This window comes from Haemaphysalis longicornis, unplaced genomic scaffold (assembly GCF_048455015.1).
Source record: "Haemaphysalis longicornis isolate Haplotype H1 unplaced genomic scaffold, Haemaphysalis longicornis Haplotype H1 scaffold_8, whole genome shotgun sequence".
Classification (NCBI taxonomy): domain Eukaryota; kingdom Metazoa; phylum Arthropoda; class Arachnida; order Ixodida; family Ixodidae; genus Haemaphysalis; species Haemaphysalis longicornis.
Genome location: NW_027526445.1, coordinates 9873857 through 9898526, shown reverse-complemented (window position 1 = coordinate 9898526; position 24670 = coordinate 9873857). Strand labels below are relative to the sequence as shown.

At 45.5% G+C, this 24670-nt stretch overlaps 1 pseudogene; it reads left to right on the top strand.

Moving 5' to 3' along the window:
• Window positions 1-4933: 4933 nt before the first annotated feature.
• On the top strand, window positions 4934-8738 carry LOC144149768 (uncharacterized; annotated as a pseudogene).
• Window positions 8739-24670: the final 15932 nt, after the last annotated feature.

Sequence of the window (24670 nt, the reverse complement as noted above, 5' to 3'; positions counted from 1 at the left end):
CGTGCATATTTTCAATTCTAGTACAGCAGGTGTGACAAGTTATGTAGATGACAAGGAAAAAAATCAGCTCGTTGTTTTGGAAGATATAGGAAATAATGGTACCGATGTAAGAAAAAACATTGTTTTGAGATAATTGAGTTTAAAGTAAAAAAAGAGGTGAAAAACAATACTTTTTTGCCAAAAACACCACTGGAGCCATTTATTTAAAAAGCATGAGCTTCATAATCACTGTCAAAGTCATTTTCTTGCTTTTCAGCCGGTCGTCTCTCCTTCCTTGACTATTTTGTGCACCAGCGTACCGATCTGTTCACAAAGTATTTTGCTTGTGGAAACCTTTTCAAGTCACTTGATGGTAGTGTTGCGCCCAGGTTTTGGTCTGAATGATTTCAAAATCCTGGCTAATGCGTTGCTTCATCATTTAATGAAACAACAGCATCCAATCTTGCAATTATTAGAGTGTGAAGCCCAAAAAAGATGTTTTTTTTTGTGCGCAGCTTCGAAGGGCAAATGTGGAACAAATGTGCAATAGGGTCTTTGGATTTCCCTCGCTGAAAAATCAGCTATGCAGTGGTTGCTAAGCGATTTCTTAATACAGCTGGTTCTAGAAAAGCATTTTGATCTGAAACTAGAAGTTTTTTGATAAAGAAATGACACTAAACCCTGAGAACAGTCTTAAGAGGATGTGGGCACTTACTACTTGCTTGCGGGAAAACTGCTTTTTAGCGAGAAATAAGACTTTTTAAGGCAAGTGTGAATATGGAAAATGTGCACAAGGAATTCAGCTTCCCTAATTGCGAAGAAAAACAAAAAGTCATTTAATGAAAATTTCACCTTACCCTGTGCCCTTAAAGAAATGCTCTGCATTTAAAACAAATTCCAATCAGTTTCCAAGTAGTCAGGACATTAAAAACAACAAATGACAAATGTGCCTGCTTCGAAGAGAACTAAGAAGCTTAACCCACTCCTCCACCATACTATTGTCCACACTCAAGCACCAATCACAATACCTCTACATCAGCCTTACAGATCATAGACTAGATTGTGCGATTGCATAAGCCTACGCTGACACAAAATTAGTATTTGTAGAATTTATTTTGGTCTGTTTCTGAACAACCCGAAAGTACTTTTAACAAAATTTTTCTAACTTTTATGCTTCTGTTTGCTATTTTTATGGTAAGCGAGAATATTATTCTTTAAAAAAAATTTTAATGACCCCGTAATTTAAAAAAAATTAAAAATGGTTCTAAAAGGATTCCGACGGCAATATTATTTATACGACATGCAGACCGTGAAAAATTGAAGGTTTAGCGAGATATAACTGGTCGATCTAGCACTCACAAATAAGTAATTGGCATATACAAGAGACAAGCTCATTAACATGTGTCCCCATTTTACATACTGGTTTAATTCCCAGGAGGGTAAAAAATTTTACGTCTGCGCCCATCAATTAGCAGCCAGGACGATTGGCTGCATGCAGCACTGGGGATATCTGCACCGGCTGAAGGACTCTAGTGTGACTCGACAACGGAATGTAACCACAGAAGACTCGCGGACGGTGGCTCCGACTGCACTCATCGCGCCCGATTCCAGTTTTAGATGCAAAGCATCTCTTAGACGACCCTCCGTTGTCCGGCGTCCACACCTCTCCTCCTCTCCACAACAGCTATGATAACGCCACTCTGTCTCCCTTCCACCTCTCCACACCACCTGTGTGCTAGTGCGCCCTTCTCCTCCCCTGCACTGTGCTGTCCAATCACGGCCATGCGCGTTGCTCCTCCTCTCCACTCCCTCTGCTCTGCAAATAAACCGTTCTGCGCTCCGCTCAGTTGCTTCTGCATTGCACCGTCCGATGGCTGCAAATGGACGCCAACGATTCCGTCAGCGAACTGGCTAGCACAGCTTCAACTAGCGCCAGCCAGCACACTGTCAGAACCTCGAGCACCTCCGAAGACAAGGCAGCCCAGAGGAGAGCTCCCGACGCCGAACGTAAACGGCAGCGTCGAGCAGCGGATTCCGCGCTTCGAGAACGAGAAGCCGCTTTGAAACGCCAGTGGCGAGTAGCTGATCCAGATGGCGCTCGGTAACGTGACAACGCTTCGAAACGCCAGCGTCGAACAGCGGGTTCCTCGCTTCGAGAACGAGAAGCCGCAAAACGTTCCCCACTACTCGATAAATAAAGAAGACATTTATTACGCTACTACACGTGTCTTTACTTTACAACCAATTATCACGCTACTACTCCACCGCTGGGCATCTCCTGAGGGTTCCCACGTGCGAAGGTGGTGTAATTTTTTTGTCATCATTTTTTTCGGTGTAGCAAATATACAGTTATAATTGTAATATCCACGTTAATTGCATGCAAGTAAGTAATAAACAAAAGTCTTATTTAATTGATGCTGTGTGATGGTACTTACAGTGGGAATTGTAGCATAACCGTTTTTTTAACTTTGTAAAACGAATATTCTTTATTTGCATGCACAGAGGCAGAAAAACTAGTTAAACACATTTAAGATGTCCGCGTTTTTATTTCTCTGTTTCAAAATTTTTATCGAATCGCATTGTACGCACTTCTTTTTTTTAGAATGCAAAGTGGAGAAAGCGATACTATTGGATTTGCAAAGAAATTGTTGGATTGAGAAAGTCCAGACTAAGTCCAACCTTTAATCAGGATGCACGGTGTCATCATATGAATTTCACCTAAATAACTGTCGTATACGGAAGGCAAACTTTTCAACACGTCTCGCTAGTATACATTCCATTTCATTCTCTATTTACATTTCATTGCATTCTCTATTATACATTCCATTTCATCGCTATTGTACATTCCATTTGCATTTCAGTCCATTAGAGTGCTGCAGTGCAGGTTTTAAGGGTGCGCGAAGTATTGGTGAAATAATGCAACGGCAGAAGTGCTGCGTTGTACCCTGCCTCCTGGGTATAACCACCTCCCGGCGGTGGCTACTGCAGTATTCATTGAGCGCCCTTAGGTGTTTTTATCATCACTTGCCCGATATAAATAAATGTACAGATTTCTAAGTCGTTACTGAATTTTTTCTAATTAATTCTTTCTAAAGAAAGCAGGACTGCATGTGTAACTTCAAGGAAATACTATTGACCTCCCATTTTTAGCCTCTTGACGATACATTTCTAGCATAGTTTTTTTAGCTACAAATAAATGCTACTCTTCGTGATGAACTGCTTTAACAGCCCTGGCAAGTATCACACCGCACTGACCATAACCACAAGGCTTGTGTGCAAGCATGTAACATGAAATGCTTTGGTTACGCTTTTCTTTCCAAAAAATCCGAGAATAAAACCGCCCTTCCGCCGATATTGTTCCCTTCCACGATAATGAATTGTTTCCACAAGTATCAAGTAGCATTTTATAAACACGTGTAATTTTAGTAATTGAACAACTGCACTGTAATCTTACATTTGTATATTTTGTAATTTCACTTCCCTATTTACTGCCTCTAGAATATTGGGTAACCTACATTAATTTCATCACAATACACTTCTTTCACTAAGATGGGGACCACATTTTTTACGCCGTGTCGTTGCTTTGACATTATGCTGATATTCTGCACATTTTCAGAAAGAGGGAGGGAGAGAGAGATTCTGCTCTGGTGATCGTTCGGCACTGCTCGTCGAGTCAGATATGGACAGTGCCTCTCTCCATTTCCCTCCTTTTAGAGGGTGTTTGCGGCACCCTGCTTCAGCATGGTGTAGGGTGGCTAGTTGGTTGCACTTGTCGCACATCTTCGGGTATTGGGTTTGTTAAAGTTTGTGTAGTCGGATGAGGTGGGTGAAGGTGTTCGTCAGTGTTTAACGGAGTGCTGTTTCATCCCGTCTTCGCAACTTGGAATAAGAAGGTCGGAATGTATTTCGGGTTGCTTTGCAGTAGCTTAGTATTTCGCAATATATGGGCATAACAAGAACATTAACATCTTCTTGGGGGCTTTTAGCTCTTGGAAGGAAGGCGGGAGCACGGGCGTGAGCCTGTTCATTGCCCTTTAGAGTTTGATGGCCAGGGGCCATAGTATTTGATTGAATAATTTTATTTGTAGCCGATTGCTCACCTGTGGGCAGTTTTGCCGGTGCGCCCTCTCGCCCATTACTTGCAGGCATTTTGCGAGACAGATACCACGTGCATTCATACATCCTTTGTATTCGCGCAGATGTCGGACAGATGGCACGTGGGTTGTGCACACAGATGGCAGTTGGCCACTGGTACTCGTATTGCTGCATCTGTGTACCACGTGTGCTTTTGATTCCGGTATATTCTTTCGATATTACCACATCTTTCTAAGTTTTGACCGTGGTGGAGTGTGGGGTTTATGTTTTTACTTTGGGCGATATTTCGAGTACCCTGGATAGGCAATTAGGAATCTTGTGGGTGGTTGTGTGCATGGTGTCACGTCTTCGGTATCCCAGTCGCTTTAAGGTTTTCCTTCCCATGTAGCTGGTTTTCAAAGGGACTCTGCAACCCTCATCGACCAGTGCATGTAAACCTCTATGACATGGAGATCACTTGGATTACACTGCCAGGAATACGTGAACCAAATAATAAACGCGCACGTTAAGCGGTGAGCGCTAAAATCGCAGTCAAAGATGCAGAAAAATTGACCGCTCTCTCTTCAATTTGGCTCACTATGCACCCCTTTCAAGGCCTCAATGACGTCATCGCAATTACGACAGTCCCATTTGCTCTGGATGGTCAACTTTTCGGCTTATTTCTCGCATTTCGTTTGATGGTCGGGAGTCGTCGGTGCTGCGTACGAGCATCTTGTATGCCTGAAACTGTACGCACTGATTTGGCGTTTCTTGTGTGTTTTGAGTGCCGCCGGAGTTCAAATGATTAACCCAATATTTCACTTCTAAAGAGATCACTAGACAACAATCCTTTATTGCTTTAAAAGCACCCTACAAGACTGAACCCGCGTTTGCGAAAAGGCAGCCCTGCCTTCTTTTTTGTGGCACCATAGCGGAAATAAACCCCTCTACGTTGCCCAGAAAAGAGAAAACTTCCAGGCCGGTGATGTATCGAACTCCGCCGAAGAAAACGCGGCGAGCCGCCCCCTCCTCCTTCCGGAGAGAGCGCGCAGCTTTCGTCGCATTGTGCGCAATGAAGGTGAGAGGGGACCGTTAAGCGGCAACTCCACGCACCCGTTCGCGCGATAGATTCCACGCGCTCACGCGCCTATGTGCTACCACGTGACGGCCGGAGACGGCGCGCCAGGCGAAGCGCGTCGGGTTCGGCAAGATCTGGCTGTGCCAGATATTTTTCCGCGTGCCGGGAGTTGCGTCATCGGCAGCAGTCTATCAAACGCCGCTGTCTCGCAACTTCCGCCATCCGGTCCTGTCCGTCATCCACAATGGCTGCCTACGACACCGCTTCATCTATGCCCACAGCAATTGACAACGATAGGCTGATTTCTTGCGTGGCCAGCCGAACGTCTTTGTGGGTGGCCAAGCATAAAGACCACAAAAACCGGCAGCTCAAAGCCGCCTTGTGGATGGAAATCGGCGCTGCAATGTTTCCGGCAAAATTCAGCTAAGGTACGTACGGCGTGTCTCCGTCGGCTTGGCAGCTGAAAGCAGCAGCTGATCATTTCATTTCGTCTACGCAGAGTACATCGCAGCATTACAAAAGTGGTGGAAGTTCCTGCGGGACAAGTTTCGCCGCTACTACGTCGGAGCCCATAAAAAAATTGGCATGGGCAGCGACTGCGCCGACGACTCCGCCGATAGAGACGCCGATGACTCCGCCAAAAGAGACGGCGACGAGGACGACGATGAGACGCCGGCTCCCTGGCCGTACTACAAGCAGCTCCTGTTCCTGCGCGACACCATGACAACCCGCGAGTAAGTTTATTGACGCTTTTAGTGTCATTACAAGCTAGCGAAAAAAAAGCTAGCGTGGTTTTCGCGTCGTAGCTTGCGAATGTGAGCCTTCCGGCAGTGTTTGTGGAAGCTCATAATACGCTACAGAATTTGACACGATATGCGACCAGTCAAGGCAAGGGCGCAGACGCAGTGCTGGTTGCTGATATGTATATGCCCTGCACTCAATCACTTTGCATACACTTTTGTCCGTGCCCCGCGCTCCCACACTAGAATAGAATGGCGATTGAAAGCTGAAAATCGCTTGGAACAGTATCAAAGCCTCAGCTGCAATGTGAGACTTGCAAGTGCTACAAAAGTAGAAACCTCTTGTAATAAAAACTTGCCTGATTATACGGGTAGAGTCAACAGAAGTGAGAATTTTGTTGCCTTCAGTGATTGGTGGCGTCACTCTTTGGAGAAACTTTATGAAGAAATCACACAAACGTGCAGTGATGAAGGTTTTAATCAAGCAAAGAGCAGTGTTTTTCCACATGCAGCAGTGATGCCCTTGCAATTCTGAACCATGTAGGAAATATATACATGACATATCAGCCAGAAGTGAGTGGTGCCAAAGGTGATGACCTCATAACTCAACAGCGCGAGAAATACCTTCTTTCTTTAAACGTTCGTCCTTTATTGTGCAAAGAAAAGGTGAGATACTTTACCATTCATGAATACCTGAGACCCTACTCTGCACCCCACGTCCAGACGGCATTACTTACAAAACATAACAAATTGTACACCTGGACGTCAGTTCTCTCATAGTCCTCACCCAGGACATGAATGTGTGCTGGGAACATGGTCAAGTCAAACACTGGAAAATTGCGAAGGTTGTATGATTCCCAAACCGGACAAACAAGCTTTAGTTATAAACTTTTAGGCCGACATCTCTCACATCATGAGGCGGGTAGCTAGTAGAACGCGTATTTTAGGCACAAAAAAAATTACTTATTTCCACACGCTGTGATAGGTTTCGGGCCAAAACTCTCAATACAAGATGTGATGCTTCGACTCAAACACGACATCATAGACTGAGCACACTGCTCACCACTACACACTAGAGCTACATTGAGACTTCACGTAAGAAAAATCTTTGACTAGATAAAGCACACAGCCGTCCTTGAAAACCGAGCGAAACTGGACCTAGGCCGGCAACTTTTTTTCGGGCCACAGAGCTATGTTCGTCGTAGGGGTGGTCCAGTCAGACACGCTGAGACTGGGGAGCATCGGGAGGCCCCAAGGCGTGATCCCCTCCCTTTTCCTGTTCAACGTGGCCATGATTGGTCTTCCCGAACTCCTTCAAAACATTGCCTGCATTCAATACAGCCTTTATGCAGACGTGCTGTGATTTCCCGGTGGCAGTGACATACATAAAGGCGGTCAAAGTAGTTAAAACGTACGGCAGCTTTTGCCGCCTGAATTGCTCTCCACAAAATTAAGAGCTCCTGCTATGGACAAACTCGGTGTCTCTGGCCATTCAGCTCTTTACATGTGGGGCTTAACACTGTGAAGCATACAAGTCCTGTGCCTACGCATCCACGCCAACGAACACAGCTCTTTTAGGGGCGAAGCACCTTAGGGCGTGGGTCTGTCCGTCCTCGACGTATGTATGTCGCCACCTCTAGTTTAGTTCTTGGATTGTTTACTAGATGGCGTGGCTACCTCTTTAGTTCTTGGATTGTTTACTAGATGGCGGTACTTGTATATGATGAAAAGTTCCGCTTCGATTGTTTACTAGATGGAGTGGCTACCTCTAGTTTAGTTCTTGGATTGTTTACTAGATGGCGGGGAGCGTTGTAATAAAATCCGTTCGCTGTTGGCGCGCGCTCGGAGTCGCCCGATGGATAAGGCTGCAGATGTGCGAGCCCGCGAGGCAGAAGCGCTCCGTGAAGCTGCGCGACGCCGCCGCCAAGATCCTGCCGTACGAGAGCGGGAGGCCGAAGCGTGTCGTCTGGCTGCGCGACGACGCCGCCAAGATCCCAGCGTTCGAGAACGAGAGGCCCAAGCGTCACGGCAACGGCGCGAGGACCCTGCCGTACGCGAAGCGGCACGGCTGCGGCGCGAAGAGGATCTCCAAAACGTCAGAGAACGGGAAGCGGCGAGAATGCGCGCGTATCGGCAGGCAGACACCGATGCAGTGAGAGCTCGTGAGGCGTCTGCAAAACGCATCAGGCGAGCTTAGCCCCAAGGTGCCGACGCGCGGTTTAAGCGAGACTTTCTAGACGTAACGTTCGGACACAGATGTAGTGGGCGAACTTTCACTGAAGAGTCACGGTTTTACCGATGATTTCCCCTCAGGAGCTTCGCCCACTCATCATCATTCACCCCGTGGATATGCTGTGAATTTTTTTCAGGATCAACATTGACGCAATTTTATAACATGCACCCTTATTGTTACTGTGCATGACTTCTGGCAATTTGGAGCCTCACAAGAGGAATACCACGCAAATAGGGAGCCAGGAGACGGCGGAGAGCATTTTGAGAGAGATTTCTCAAAACCAATTTGAGGACATCGATTTCGACCAAACAAGTGACCATCCCGACTTGTACACGGCGCCTCCGGTGTCGATTGAGTGCTCCTCATTGCTGGCGGAGTCGTCATCGTCACTTGGGTCAAGTGAGTCGGCACCGGGGTTGCTGGGAACGGCGGCTGAATCACTTCGGTCGGCGGCGTCTTCACTGCAAAGCCATGAGCCCAGCCTTGCCAGCATGTCTGCGATGCAGCCACCCAAAAAAGGAAAGACGATGATGATAGTTTGCTGATAGAGCATCTTGGAAAGTTAACGAATAGTTTAGACGAGCAAGATGACCATCACCATTTCGCACTGTTGCTTGTGAAGGGGACTGGGTAAAGGGGACTTGTTGCTGAGATATGTCACACGAACATTGCGCACGGTGCACACCTCAATTTGACCTGTGCTTGCGAGATAGTTTTGTCACAATGATGGTTTGTACTAAGTGTGGTTGAGCTTTTTTTGTGCCCCTTCTGTTTTTAGATGGTTTTTCTCTGAACTGTTTTCGTTCAGCAGCTTTGTACGTAAGTTATAGCCACTGTTCATGAGCTACGTGGTTGACTATATGCACTATACTGACAAATTGGAGCCACTGTTTTTGAGCTATGTATTTTATGTTCATTGTTTTTATTTTTCTTCATCCATGTCATGATGCCAAGTGTCTATTAAAGGGACACTGAAGTGAATTTTTCAAGCTCCCGTTTTTGCTTGCACTGCGTAGACTGGCTCAAATTAGCACACTTTTCATCGTTTATCCGGTTGACTAATCGATAATTATTTTACAAAGCGCGAACGAAGAAAAACTACCATGCGCTCTTTGGAGCGGCCGCACCAACAAAGCTGTGACGTTGGGAGGAGGGGGCACCGTCATTGGACGATGCCCAAGGTAGCAATCAAACAAGTTTCGGTTTCGTTTTCGGTTCTGTAAAACAACATGTTTGACGTCCGATAGCATCGTTGGATGGGCATTCTCAATATCACAGTAATCGTAGTACCGCGCTTCTGCCATGTTGTCGACTGTAAAATGCATAAGGTAAGCCTCCCAAGACGGCTTGGAATCGTAGCAGTCATTGGCTGAGCCCTACGTAGTGCATGAATGCCCTCCGCGTCCCGGCAGATGCTCAAATGCATGCGCTTTTCCCCCATATTTGGAGCTTGCCTCACTCATGCCTGTATCGTAAAAAGCGTGTTCGCACCAGTCCAAGAATCTGTTGATTCTGGCCTGGGCCCACTGCCTGCATGCAGTCGGTGCATATGGCAACAGCACGCCAACGAGAACTCGCTAGCGCGCTAGTGCCAGCCTGCGCGAGTTCTGTCGACTAGTTCGTGGAGCAATGAACGTTGCGACCGCAAAAAAGGTGAACGCAGTATTGAAAACATCGGCGAAAAACGAAAAAGTGAACTTACAAAAAAAAAAAGCATGTACCCGCGGGGATTCGAACTTGTGACCGGCAAAACAATTCCGGTGACATACCTAGCGCTCCAGACCACTAGACTACGGGGGCAGGCGATGCCGATAATGGAAATATAAGCTATATAATGTATAACCAGTTTACACTTTTATTTAGTTTTAGTATTTCAAGCAGCCTGGGTGACCATTGGTTGTATTGCGCTCGTGCAGTAAGCGTCCCCCGAGTTTCCACAATAGCTCACGTCTAGCAATTGCATTTCGTAGACGGAAAAGCGTTCGCAGATGCGTAGTCGTGCTGCTGACCGCTGCACTTGTTCGCCCAGCGCCAAAAAGTGGTTCCCGCACCCTAGTTTTGCGCTGTACGATACAAATATCACTTGATTTTTTTTCCTTAGTACCTATATTGACTTCGCTGACTCTTCTCCCCCTTCAAGAGGCCTTATATTTTCCTACTGGCGTACCAGTCAGCGAAGCGTCGCATGTGCAACGCTTGTGTGAAGCGACCTTGACTTGGAGCTAGATAGAGTGTACAAACTAACGAAGTAAAGAAAGGCACATTCGTCCATTCCCAAACGTGTTGTGGCTTAGTTTCAATTGATCGAGCGAATTGCGACGACCCGTCGGCGGCCGGCGGACTAAACGCTGGGCCGACTGACTCGGTCGCGGAAGGTCGGTGAGCCGTCCAGTACCGCAGCCAATTGCCAGCTCCTCTCCTGCTGACGTCACGCGAAAACGCCACAGAAAATGGGCGAGCGTAAAGAGAGGAGGACAGCATTTTTGAATTGATTTTTTCTACTAAATAAATTCGCGTAAACGTGCTCACAGTGGTCGAAACAGGGCCTAGGGTCTCCGGACTACAATTTGCGCTCGTAATCCCGCATTGTTTACAAATCATTTCAGTGTCCCTTTAAACGTTATTTCAAGTGCTTTCTGTTTTTGTGTAAAATTGAGTATGGCAGGCTCAGCACACCCAAAGAAAGTGGCTGATATCACACCGTGCTCGGCTTAGTCTATAATTGAAGACTCTTCGTCTTCAAGGAGTTTAGCTGAGAAAGGGCGCATAAAGTCGCGCCGCAGCTCGAACGCTTCATCCCCGACGAAAGTGTATGGCGCAACCTTTGTGGTGCCTGGGAGCGGCCAAAGTGAGGGGATGTCAACCTGCCCCTTGGTAAGGGCCTTCCCAAACTCTGCGTTCTTGAACACTCCGCTCTTACCCTCCCTCCCCATTCCTTTCCCCCATCGTGACCAGTGGTCATCCTTTTCTATTAAAGGCTGTCTCTCTCTCTCTGAACACTCCGCCGTCACTCTGGCGGCCCTCCGCCCCAACATCGATCAGCACGAACTTTGAAAAACTGTCGACCACGGCCATGAGCACAATGGAAAAAGTACCCTGCAGCAGTAGGCGTTAGACAAAACATTAGCACATGTAAAGTTGTATGTGTTGGTGGGACCTACAATAATAAGCGATTACAAAGGAAAAGTACGACAAAAGTTACTTTGAAATCACCTATGCTGTCCACGCGTTTATTTGTACCAGCTCATCTTCAAAGATTTCTGGCATGCACACTGATAATTTAGTTTAGCTGCAAGGGCTCTGAAAAACACCTCTGTTGAAATTAAATTTCAAATTAAGCATTAAATCAAGCTGCCATAAGTACCAATGCGCCTGCCGGAGCACTGGAAGAATTCTGCATACATGAAGTATTCTGGCAAAACGACTTAAACCACGGGGATGTATTCCTTCGTTTGGACAAACTGCGAGCTCAGTCCCCTTCTCTGTCTCTCTCTTTCTCCCTCCTTCCCCTGCTTTCTAGAACCCCTGTGCACCATTCAAAAGTGGTGCATACGAAAAAAAATATAGCATTGCAGGGCAAAGCTCTGGACGTTGTCCAAGCATTTTAAATTAAAATGTACACAAAGAAAGGAGTGTAGCATTTTAGGCAGCTTCCGGCATTACTGAGTATGGAAGCTTACTGAAACGAAAATAACTAAGACAACTTTTTCTACCACTGCGCTTAGCAACATTTCTTTTTAATTGCCACATTAACGCTACTGTCATCACATACCTACAAATGGGTGGTGCACATTAGCTGTCTATGTTGCTACCACACATTCTCGAGAAGACAAGGGCACACTACCCCTCCCGCATTACTGCTGCCCGTTTCAGTATACGGCCGATACTGCGGGTAAATAAAAGTGAAAAGGTGCATAAATGGCCAGAGTGACTTACCTTGTAATTGAAGTAGGCACTTCCAGATTTGGGCGGGGAGGTGATGGCGACGTCCTTCCCGTCAACAGCCCCCAAACAGCTTGGGAACTGGCCAACGCCTGGTGAAGTCACCAGCAATCGTGGCTCAGTCAGCCTTGGTTGGTACCTGGAATAAATTGGAAACCAGGAACAAACTTGTAGGCTGAACTGACCTATTTTTAGCTAAATATGTTTGTTAGGTGCAATGTGAAAAATGACATTCACTTTGTTCTTGTGCATGCTCTTTGGGCATGGATCCACGGCACGGTGAACCAAATTTTGTATAAGGTGGAAGCTTCCAATCATGCTGAAGGCATGGTGTCACTTTTGCTGCCGAGTTGTACACGGTCAACGCAGTGCATTTTACCACCCCATTATTTATTTCGACAACACAAAGCTGTGATTACTGCATTTGAAAAACAGAGTAATCAAATAGACATAGTTCAGCAGGCTTCCAAAGCCCCTAAAGTATATTGTATTTGCTAATCACAATTGCCTTAGGCACTGTTATGATAAAAAAAATTTTCATTTAAACACCGAGACTTCAAAGGAACTGCTGGTAATGCAGATAGGAAGTGTACCATTCACTCAAAGAAAATTTGATACAGGCTCTGATGTTCCCCACCTTCATAAAGTGGTTCTTGAGACGAGCCCAAATGGCTCTACAGGTCACGCGAATGCTTCTCCATGCAGTTTCAACGCTGACACGGTAGGCGAGGGCCACGTTGCAGATTTACTGCCCTGAAGCCAGGTAGCTGCAACACAGAGGAACAGTAATTTCTCATCCGATTCACAATACATGGCCAGCACAACTGCAACAAAAGTGTTTGATAACATGCACACTCTGAACAGGATTGCTTCTTTAGGTAACAAGCAAATGGCAACATTGCTTTCTGACACCAAAGGGCCTCTATTTTAAAAAAATTTTGAAGTCTTGGCCAATGTTAGAAAGCATGAATGATTGGAACGCCGATTTCACCATTTACAATGCAAAAACCTTTTTTATAAGCTTACGTATGCATCTATGATTTGTCCACTGACATGTTTATGTTCTTCCATCAGTATCAGAAGGCAACCTGTACCAACCTCAAGGTTATTGCAAGCCTTTCGCCTTGCTCCAGGGGCTCTCGTATGAAGTGCTGCCGTGTCAAGTCCGCAGCAACAAAGCCCAGCAACTTGTCAAACAGCGCGGGTGTCATGCGGTAAAACTTAAAATAAAACTGCTCGTCGCCTTCCCGCATTCGACGCATCTATAGGGAGAAAGAAACTGTACTGTTGAAGATGGACACCATTTTCGTTACGTGTACACTGTGTAAGCCAGCTCCAACGGGCTATGAAAAGGGTAGATAATCCATCATGCATTTACGCGATGCACGGGTACTATCTTTAAGGGAGCTAGGTCATGTCGCAGCTACAAAATCTGGATAATAAAATGGGGCATCTAGAGCACCCTGGAATTTTATTTTAATTTATACCAAGCGCAATAAACGTTTTCTTAGCGCTGCCCACATCGTTTAACCTCTTTCGCGCAAAAAAGAACATGCTAGCTGCGGGTTACAATGCGGCGGAATGCTTCGCTCGCGCGAACAAAGCGCCGACAACCGACGAGAAGCGAGCGCTTACAACGTGTGCACCCTACTGTTGGTCATGACGCCATACAGCTTTCAGAAAACACAAACAAAAAGTTTCGTTGTGACTAACCTACTCAGATAACCATGCCTACAATAATAGGGCTAAGCATTAATGCGCTGCGAAATAGCAACACGCTACTCACGGCTGTGTGGTACAGGCCTTCCTGTTTTCGCGCCAAGAAGACAGGCCGCACGCAGCATCGGTGCTGTCGTTGCCTTCGCTGTCGCCCTTCTGACGATTGCCTTCGCTACTCGCGTAGCTAGCAGGAACAGATGGCTGCGAGTCAGCGTTCGACCATTTTCCCTCGATAAAGCAGGATAAACGGAAGCGGGCTAGAAAAGAGCGGAAAGCAAAACCAGAGGACGCGTTGTCGAAAGAGTGTGCTACCGAGTAAACAAAACCGCCTGCTCGGCTCGAATGCTGGATGCGTGGCTAGGCTCGGCTGCTGTGTGTGTATGTCATGTCGTGTCGATAGCTTGCATCGACAAGAAACAGTTTTTTCTGCGTCTCAAAATAAAAAAGAAATGCTTTTATGCGTTTTAGTAACTATTTTGCGGCCTGTTAGTAGTGCGCATTTGTGTCTATAGTCAGGCAGTTCTGGCCAGTGGGGTCTAGCGACATTGAGCTGTGCCAGTCGAGTGCGGTGAGCGTTCGCCTTTCCTCCATGGCGTTCGCGCATCTGTCATGTGGTTGCTCGCCCTCCCCCTTCACAGGCGCCCCGAACACATGAGCGCGCCAGCGCGTGGAATCTAGCGCGCGAACGCGTGCGTGGAGTTGCCGCTTTATGCGCGATTTTTCATCTCACGTAGTTTCGGTGATAAAAAACAGATTTTAATATTTCGTGTTGGAGGAGATTTCTGGGACAATAGGCTTTATCTCAAAATACATTCCCAGTAGTAATTGGAGAGCGATGCAGGTTTCCTTTAACCTTTGAAGCTGGCTGATACTATTCCCCTCTATTATTTCTTCGACCGCATTGCTGATAGTTCATTAAATTTCTGCTGTGACGTCCATTGGGGAAGTCCTAGCGCGGTTTTGATTGTCTTTCTAGTAAACATAGGGATGATGCTGAGTATGCTACTCGAAAATTATGACCGCGGTGACAATTTTTACAGTGTCATTTTCTTTCCTGCCCTTCCTTCTTTTGGTTACTTGGTTATTCATTCGTAGTGCTTGTTCAATTGGTTTTATAAAATGGTTTAGGGCTGTTGCGAAACGATTGCCCGGCTGTTGCATCATCCCCAGCATTTTAGGGTCATTATCTTTTTGATATGATTCCAGTGTACGTTGATTTTCATTTGAGATGGCGGTGCGTATACGTTCCCCGGGGTTTCTTTTTCTAGGATTTGGAGCAACTCTTAATATTACACCTAACATTGTAGTACACACTGCAGGCATGCTTTTGCAGGGCCGTGTCTGCTATTTTTAGTTCTTCCTTATCTCCGCCGGACACCGTGGTTATCCACATGGTTATATTTTCACGGAACACCTATCAATGCCCCATAGCGCCATAACCCGTCACCGAGGACGACGAAGAGGGTGAGGCTAACCCGAGCGATAATCGCCGCTTGTAAATAGATCGCATCGCTCTGCGGCAACACTTTGTAAATACATCACTTCTTATTCGCCCATGCTTCGCCTCATCATTGTCCTGCCGCCAGGTAACATTTCGGTGGCGGCAATACAGACGACATGAACGATGAGACAGTGGAACGATGTATTTACAGCTTATTTACATGGTGGCAAAGCCTGAGCCCGCGCAGGCAGCAGGCACCCACAGGTCTTCTTCGTCGTCGTAGGCTGGGATCACAAACCACGCTGCATTATCCTCTTCATCGTCTTTTCGTAACAATATCATCGCCCTTATTGCCTGTCCGTTATTAGGGATTTTGTTTAGGCTTTCTGGAAACTTGTGCATTGCTACCGTGATGAGAAGTGGACAAATCACCGAACCATAGGTGTGCCTGTATTCGGTGCTTTGTGTATGTGCGTATTCCCCCAATTCCTGTTCTGGCCGTCCGTACTCCTACGAAAGCAAGCACATAATTGAACATTCCAAATGCGCAGCTTAGGTCTTTAAGGTTGGATAGAACTGCTTGGTGGGCGACATTTTCGAATGCGCTATTTTAAATGTATGGGCATGATCACCGTTTGATTTGCAAAACAAGCTGCCTATAGAACTTCTTCCATCATTTATAGTGAAATGTCCTGGTTTGACAACTTTGGCCTAAAACCGTATGTTATGGTGAAAAAGGTGTTTGGTCGATAAGTACTTCTGCAGTTCATCCAGGGCAAAGTGTTTCCATTATTTTTTCGACACAGGGACCTAACATGGCCTCATGTTCCCTATGACAATCTTTTACCCTGTGTGGGTAGAAGTATCATTTTCGTGTTCTGCCATTACGATTGCCGGGTTCCTTCCTCCTACTGGCTATTGTAGTACTTAGTCAGCGAGATATCCGTTATATCTCTAGACTACGCTTTTCGGGTATTCGTAAGATGTTCCGATTCTGCAGTGGGTAGTGCACTTTGTTAAATTAGTAAGGGCCTTCCTGATATCCGGTATCGTAATTGGCCCGTCAAAGGTTGGGTTGGAGAGGCCGCTGAGCGTGTAGGTTATCGGCCCAGTCTGCGTGGAGTTTCGGAGATATTTTCCTCTTAGTGGTATTTTTAGTTCTTCGTGTGTTCGCGGGAAATATTGTATATTCTTATTTCCATTACGTTTTTTTGTTGCTGGGTGCTCGGTGCTGGGCCGGCTAGTGGTTTAAGCAGTGCCAATTTTCGGAAGATGTGCAGCGTACCTTCTAGGGTGTTTGTGTGTTTAGTTCTCTCACGTGTTCAATCGCTTCCGTTGTTATCTTCACCATTTTAATTTAATTTTGAGCTCCCTGGAGGGTCGTTACCTTTTCCAACTTTTGTTGAGGCTCCAGCACGCATACCAGAGATGGAGTGGTCGTTTGTCAACTGATGGGATGTTGTTATAGGGTGCCCCAACGAGGGAAACAGAAAGAAATCACGGCAAAAAGACGTAGCAAGTGCGCGGGTGGCTATGAGTGAAGAGAAAGAAGCAAAAATTCGAAGGGGTCTCGAGACAAGAGAGGCGAAAAAGAAGATGAACAAGTGACAGGGTTTGAGAAACATCGAGAAGCGATCGAGAGGAACTGGCGGATCGTCTACCCCGAGGTACCCTGGCGGACCAGCGGCAGCGACAGTACTGCGGGTAGGCAGATCCTTCGAATGCACTGAGCTCTTGCGGCTGTCGCCTGGACTGCGGGAGCGCTACCCCAAGCAGTGCCCGTGTTCCCAGCCGACAAGATTTTTCGGGCGAATCAACGGCGGCGTGATCACGGCGCCGTGACTGTTCTCGGATACCTGGGCCGCGCCGCATCAACGATAACAACTGCCAGCGGCAGTCGTTTTCGATGGCAGCTTGTACTTCCGCCCACCGCAACGAAAACTGCGAGAACTTTCCTTGTGAAATTCTCCGTGGGGTTTGGACTGTAACTCTTCTTGCTGCCAAGGTGTGTTCTCACGCTACGCGGGACGTATAGACTTCTTTATCCTTTTTTTCCTCATTACTTTTCACGGTATTTTTTTCTGGCGTAAAGACGTCCGGGGTCGCATGATGGTCACCTGTCTCGTCACTCTTTACCCACTCCAACAACTGCCGTGAACCTACCATAATATCACAGATTTCTTCCCTACGGACGATCTCTCTCGTGTGCTTTTTAAATCCCAGTTTTTTTCATTGTCCACTCTTGTATATCATGAATTCGTTTGCTTTCGGTGGATCTATCCTTACGGACAGCGTCGCCCTCATTCCTTTTCGATCTATTTGCTTTCAGGCGTAAAGACTTCCACGGTCGCATAATGGTCACTTGTCTCGTAACTATTTAGCCACTCCAACTACTCCCCTGAACCTGCCATAATATCACAGATGTCTTCCCTACGGACGATCTCTCTCGTGTGCTTTTTACATCCGAGTTTGTTTCATTGTCCACCCCTGTATATCCTGAATGGTTTGACCTTTGGTAGATCTACCCTTGCGGACAGCGTCGTAGCTGTTATTTTGGTAATTCTGATCTTCAGTTTAGGTAATGTTTCCTTTATGCTAGTGATTAGTATGTGATGGTCGCTACAGAGGTTTTACTCCTCGTTTTCCCAGATGACCTCAGTTACGTTTTTAGTTAAGGTAAGATCTGCACAGGTTTCCCTGGTTATAATTGTTCCCGTTCTGGTTGGGTATTGGGAATCGGTACGCAGCGTTACATTGAGTAGACTGGGCGCTTCATATCTTCGTTTTGTAATGTATTCTTTGGTGTACCCCCTTGGGGATGTGCCGCATTGAAGTCCCCCAATACAATTATGAGTCCTAGTTAGCTATTTTGGCTGTTGCCTTGGGTAATTGTTGTATATTGTGGTTGTTATAACTGGAGGGCTAAAAAAATTAACAAGCCATCTGTGTTCGTAAGGGCGCGGGTGGATATAATTTCAGTCTGCTTCTCCGTAACTATAGCCACCACTATACGGCTGAATGAGCATGGCCTTAAAGGGCTGGTGAAGAGCTTTTCAGAAATATTTTGTTGGGGGCATTAATTTATCGTTTTCTTGAAGCTGAATTCGAAAAAGGCCCATCTCCCCGCCAGAAGGACTCGAGTAAATGCGTCGCATAGGGGGTGTGGTATTGCGTTAACGTTTAGTGCTTGAGGATTAATGGTAGTGAATACGTTGTATTAGCAGCTTCTTGACGTAGTTTGAATGAGTCAAGAATATAAGCCGCGTTCGTAGCCTTTCATTCTGTGTCGGTTTTGTGGCGCAGTGGGAAGAGCACCATGTACCTCGCGTTCCGCCCACTGGTAGTGAATGCGTTGTATCAGCAGCTTCTTGGCGTAGTTTGAATGAGTCAAGGATATAAGGCGCGTTCGTAGCCTTCCATTCTGTGTCGGCTTTGTGGCGCAGTGGGTAGACCACCATGTACCTTGCGCTCTGCCCGCAGGGTTGTTGGATCGAAACCAGGCGCCGGTTAGTATTATTTTTTTATATAGTGTAAGGGGAGGGGTGCGGACCTGTTGTTGAGAGCGAGGAGGGTAGCGTGATGCGGGAGAGGAGGAGTGGGGTAGGGGGCGCACACTGAACGGCTGTTGCGGACGCCGAGACATGCCAACGTCGGGTGACATCGTGAGTTAAAGAAATGCTCTGCATTTAAAAGTATTGTATTTGTTGGCTGGTGTAAGGTCAACTCATGAGGTCACTGGCTAGGCACACTGGCCTCGCGTATGAATGGGTAGATTCCCGCCGCATGGTCTAGCGGGACAACACTGCCTACGCAACACTGTGGCTCTCGTCAATTCGCTGCGGTGTGTTCGGGAGACGGCTTCTCTAGATGGAGAAATGCCGCGGGAATAATCCCCTTTGCGAAGGCAGGTAGTGCCGCCAAGTTCCGGGGATTCTGCGCGTAGCGGACAACGAAGGGCCAATTATCGTTGTCCGACCCCTCGGCGGCAGCGGCTTCTCCGCGAGATTCCATTGTCGCGTGCCACCGTCGGAACGGCTGCTTTTCGGTAGCCGCTGCCCTTCATCCCCTCCCTTCGAAGGCATCTGTACTCACCGCCGCATACTTGCTCCTTCGAGTACAGGCCCTCGACCCGAATGTGGTAGCCCATTTTTGAATATTCAGCAAATGGCTGAGTGACTGCTTCCTACGTAAATTTGGGCCCTCCCTTACGCGGGTAGGAACGCTAGAGGGGTGTGCCCGAGAGAGAGTAATACTGAAGTGTTATAAGGCCAAACTTGGCCGCAAAACAGCGTTCTTGTACGCAGTTCCCGGTGAGACAAGGAGCCTCGACCGCTGTAGCTAGTTTGTGATTTGTGAGCCCCTAAGTGAGAGGTGGACTTGTGGATCGCGCCGGAAGTTTAGGCTTCAGCTGTGAACCAAACAACTAAACGGGTCCGGCCGCGGGGACGGAGTCTCGGCCGTAGTTTCTTTAGCGTTTTGTGTACGCTCCTAGCATAGCAGAGTTAGACGAAGTTTTAGAAGTTGGAGCGATTTGTACGCACTTATAGCTAGCTTCTAACTACAGTCTTTCCCCATTTGTCACTTATGTATCCAGATATTCTAATGCAAAAGTTGTAAATAAACTCTTCGTTTCCATTTATCGAATACGAACGCCTCGACATCGTCAATTAGGTACCATTTCCAAGAACTTCAACACCATCACCCTGCGACCCTCCTGTCAAATCCACTGGAGCCAGGGCGATTCGGTTCCTGATCGGCACCGGACTTCGGGTAACCGAACATCAACAATCTTTACTGTTGGGATTTGTTCCCACGAATCATTTCGAATGCTGAGTTGGAGATACTTGATGCGTCGATATAAGTGCTCAGTTGCTGCGTGCTTTTTATGTATGAAAGTAGTTGCTTTGGTTTTATCTGTCTTTTTTATCTGTCTTTTATCTGTGTTTTATCTGTCTTTTATCTGTGTTTTAACAATCTTTTACCCTGTTTGGGTAGAATATCATTTCCGTGTTCTGCCATTTCGATTGAAGGGTTCCTTCCTCCCAGTGGCTATTGTAGTACATAGTCAGCGTGATATCCTTTATATCTCTAGACTACGCTTTTTGGGTATTTGTAAGATGTTCCGTATTTGCAGTGGGTAGTGCACTTTGTTAAATTAGTAAGGGCCTTCCTGATATCCTTCCTGATATCCCCAGAAGAGACTTGAAACCGTTGTTGTTTTTGGCATTGTTTTCCTGTAAGGAGGTAACGTCTGTGGGTGGTGGGTTTGTTTGGGCATAAAGAAGAGCGCTGTTCATTTTTTTGATGCCCCTGCAAGTACACAGCCGTATGTGGAACATGTTTTTCCCCTTTAATTTTTTATCTTTGCCAGCCATGGTAATTCGTTTCGGTTTTCATGGTGTTTTCTTTCACGGATATGAGTTGGTTACTTTTTTGGTCATCAAGCTCATTTGGTTTGCACATAATGCATCTGTACAGGTGGGAAAACTGTCGGATTTGCCCTCTGAACTCGTAACGACTGTGCCAGAAACGCTTAAGAACATTTGTGGTTGGGTATGGAGCGGGATTGGCATGTGTTGTGTTTGTTGAGATAAGGTTGGCACAGCTTTTGTATAAGGTTGGGCAACATTTCGGTGTAGGCCGTTGTGCGGTCGCATGAGGTCTTTGTGTTCGCCTTGCGGTAGCAGTGCCTACCAGCCAGACCTCATAGCGGCTACCTAATTGGACGGGTTGAGTTTGGTACCGGGATTTTCTTCCCATTCACGACGGTGGGTCGTTCGTATAACAGGTTCTTTTGGGGTTTCAGGAAGAGTCTTTGTTTTCGTCTAAAGGTTTGCTTAGGACAACTTTCCTGTCCCGGGGATCTGGTCGTGGCAACAACCTAGCACTTTTTCGTACCCTTCTGTTACGCTGAAAGAATATTTCCGGCCATCTCATCCTTGTATAGCTATTCTCAACCGATTTCGATTCTTCTTTCCTTGGTATCATTATAGCTTCTTTCATTGGTGTCATTATAGACACGCATATAAAATTCATGTCTTCTCTACCTGCGAAAAAATTGCTTACGGATTATGTTCACTTCGAATGGAAAGGCATTTCTTTAACGTGCGAACTCTTAACTGTCAGTATTTTGCGGTCATTCAAAGTAACTTAAAGTATTGCATTTCATCATGGGGAAGTGCACAATGTTTATGTGTTCATGTTAGCTCGTTAGAAAGGATTCAAAAACAGGTCATGGGTATTATTACTTACTCGCCCCGTCTATCACCGTCGTCACCTCTATTTCATCAACTGTATATCCTTCCGCTTTCTAAATTATATGCACTTTATTCCGTGCCTTAAATAATGACCTTGTACTCGACATGTTCCCTCCTTATTTATCGTTCAACCTCAAGAATACATTTTTTGCGTCTGAAAATAGCCTTGTATTGACCAAAGTACGAATCAGTTATGGAAATCAAACTATCCCATTTTCCGCAACAAGCCTTTGGAACACTTTAATAACTGACTTGGAAACTCCAAATACCTGTTCTTTTAAAAAATATACGCATCCATTTAATTGAATAAATGGAACTGTACTATGCCAATATTACAGGTTTTGGTTGTCAAGAACACTTCTTGTGTCTCGGTTTTGTTTGTTTTCGTGTGCACATGTATAAATTATTTCTAAAGAAAATGTATTGCACTTAATTTCTTTTTCTTTGTTTTTCTTTTTTTGTAGGGTTTTCTTTTGTTTCCTCGGTGTGGTACATAGATTTGAGCTAAAGTGTATGTACACTTTGCTAATGTTTGTTTTTGAGGTGTTTCTGCATCGCCACTGAATTTTTTTACCGTTATGTCCTAATGGATTGCTAACTTCCAACTATGTCTTCTTACATGCTCGCTTTTTTTGTTGCAGAAGCATGGTAGGTCCCGCGCGTTGTTTTAACCTTGGGACCTCCTCTTGCATACTTAAATTGTGTAATCGTGCATTATTGTATTTTTGAAATAAAGTTTGAAACTTTGAATCGAATACGCCCTGCAGCAGACACGCTTCATGAAAATATACAAGGAACCAGCAGACTCTACTGGGTACCTGATCTTGCCGCCAGCTCGAATAAAGAAAGAGCAAACAAGACTCGCCTCCAAAACCGGAATCTGGGATGCCTTTAGCTGCAAATTAAAACCAGAGATCCCATCCCACAAATGCTAAAAACATTAAAACATTTACGGCACCTCCAGGAAGGCTACTTTATACCATGCACACACACAAACACCTAACCAAAAAAAAGGTCTTACTGTGACAAGCCAAATGGCAACACTTCTAACCGCGCCATGAAATGCCATTTACTCAGGACGACCACTCCAAAAATGCTTGAAATGCCAGGGAATGCTGGATTTGTGTCACCTAGTCGGCAGTTGCAACAAAGAAGAAGGAAAAGAAATCACCATAGCGCTTTCGCCACTAGAAGACGAAACCGACCTCCCCGCATTCGTCAAGTAACACCTGGAAGGTCGTCGCAAGGGAAACCAACAAGTCCCCGACAATGACTCAATCACGAAGCAGATGACTACGCCGCCACCTACCCAGCAAACCACGTTACGTCGTGCAGATATCCCGGAGACGTCAGCAATAGACATTGCAGATGTCTGGGAGACGTACTGATGGGGTCAGAGTTACATATAATCAACGTCCCCACAACTGCAAAAAACCCATCCAAATAACACGAAGGATCACGTACTGTAGACGTCTCATGGTACTTTTATACGCTGTTTGCGGGACGTTACCTTAGTGGTACGTCGTATGGATATTGTAGTGGTACGCATGCAAGACGTTTATAGACGTCTGTTCTACATTCTTTTTCTGTTTTCGGCACAAGCATTAGTTTGTTATATTCATGACTAGTGTACGTTAGTATGATATTGTAGAGATGAACCTGTATAATGGAAATTTACATTCTTTATGGATTATCTGGATGTTTGGCCAGCCCCCTTTTCAAGGCTGCCTACGTGTTGTAGGCAATAATATTTCAAATACATGTCTTACTAGCTATTCAGCACTGTTTGCTGTTACTTGTCACCTGGTTTCTAGAATAATGTTTCCACTTTTGAAGTGCTGCATACTGCATGAAGTCTTATATGTGAAGTAACAAGCTGACCACACACTCTTGCAGAAGCACACGAAGCACTGCTCTAAACAAGAAATGTCGCATCGAAAACAAGTGGCAGTAAGTAACAGCAAACCAGTCCTGATCAGCACAAGTGACCTTGACAATAAGGCAACAACAGTAGCGTCATCGAATTGTACCAGCAGCATGGCTGTACAGGCCTTCTGCAAATAAACTATCAGGGAAACAATTAAAAAATTTAACTATAAAATGACAGTCTTGCCAACCTAGATGCAAGTAAGAGCAGCTGGGTAGTAAGAAAGCTTTCAATGCACACATAAAACACAAGAGTTCAGTAACACAGTTTATATTGACTTCACAAAATTATGTAATATGCTTTCGCAACACAACTACTTTATTTTGATTCCTATTTGCCCTGGCCCATCGGGTACACATTGTATATTTGCAAGAATAGTAAAAATATTCATGACAAATTAAATAAGTCAAACACAGCACAAAGGTTGACAAAAATAGAAAAAAAGCAAACATGTAAACCCAGCGTACAAGCACAACATAGTTATGCAACTTGAAGTATCTCACATTAAGTGAAATGGGTGAAAAACAGCAGTGTGGAAAAAAAACAGTGTGGAAACAAAAAAAAAATGATTGAATGGTGGTTACAAAAACAAAGCAAATTTACGGAACTAAATAGTTCAAATCTAGTGAACAATTTGTGGAACAATACACCAAAAGCACTTTGGAAACACACACGTGGTCTTGAGTGGTGGGTGTGAGTGCCATACAAATTTGAGATACTTTAAACAAACCAACATATAGGGAAATGGTTATAGACACTAGAAAAGGTGAGTATACAGAAATGAGTGTACGGCGGTTACAAGAGCAGTAGTAATTTATGTGATGAAATAAATCACACTTAGCAAAATGGCAAGACAACAATAAAACAACAAAAAACTTTAGCAACAACTTATTCAAGTCTGGATAGGAAAACAATACAATGTTACACTATTTCAATATTTCACACAAAGTGATATGATTTGGCAACAAACGAAAAAACGGGGAACACGGAAATGATTGAATAATATTTACAACAAGACAGATATACACAACTACATGATTCACACCAAGTGATACGCTCAAGGAACAATAACACAAAATAAAAATGTATCGAAGCAAGGAAATATTTCAATGGTGGTTCTATGGTGCATGCCTCCATCATCAGTTATGGTAGGGATTCTTGAACAGTTTTCATTCTTCATTGTGGTGCCAGAAACTGTCAAAATAGTTGCGGACCGGATTGGTTGGAAAGTGAGTAGAAATTTCATGATCCAAAGGCTGAAGGAAATTTAAATGCCTCTT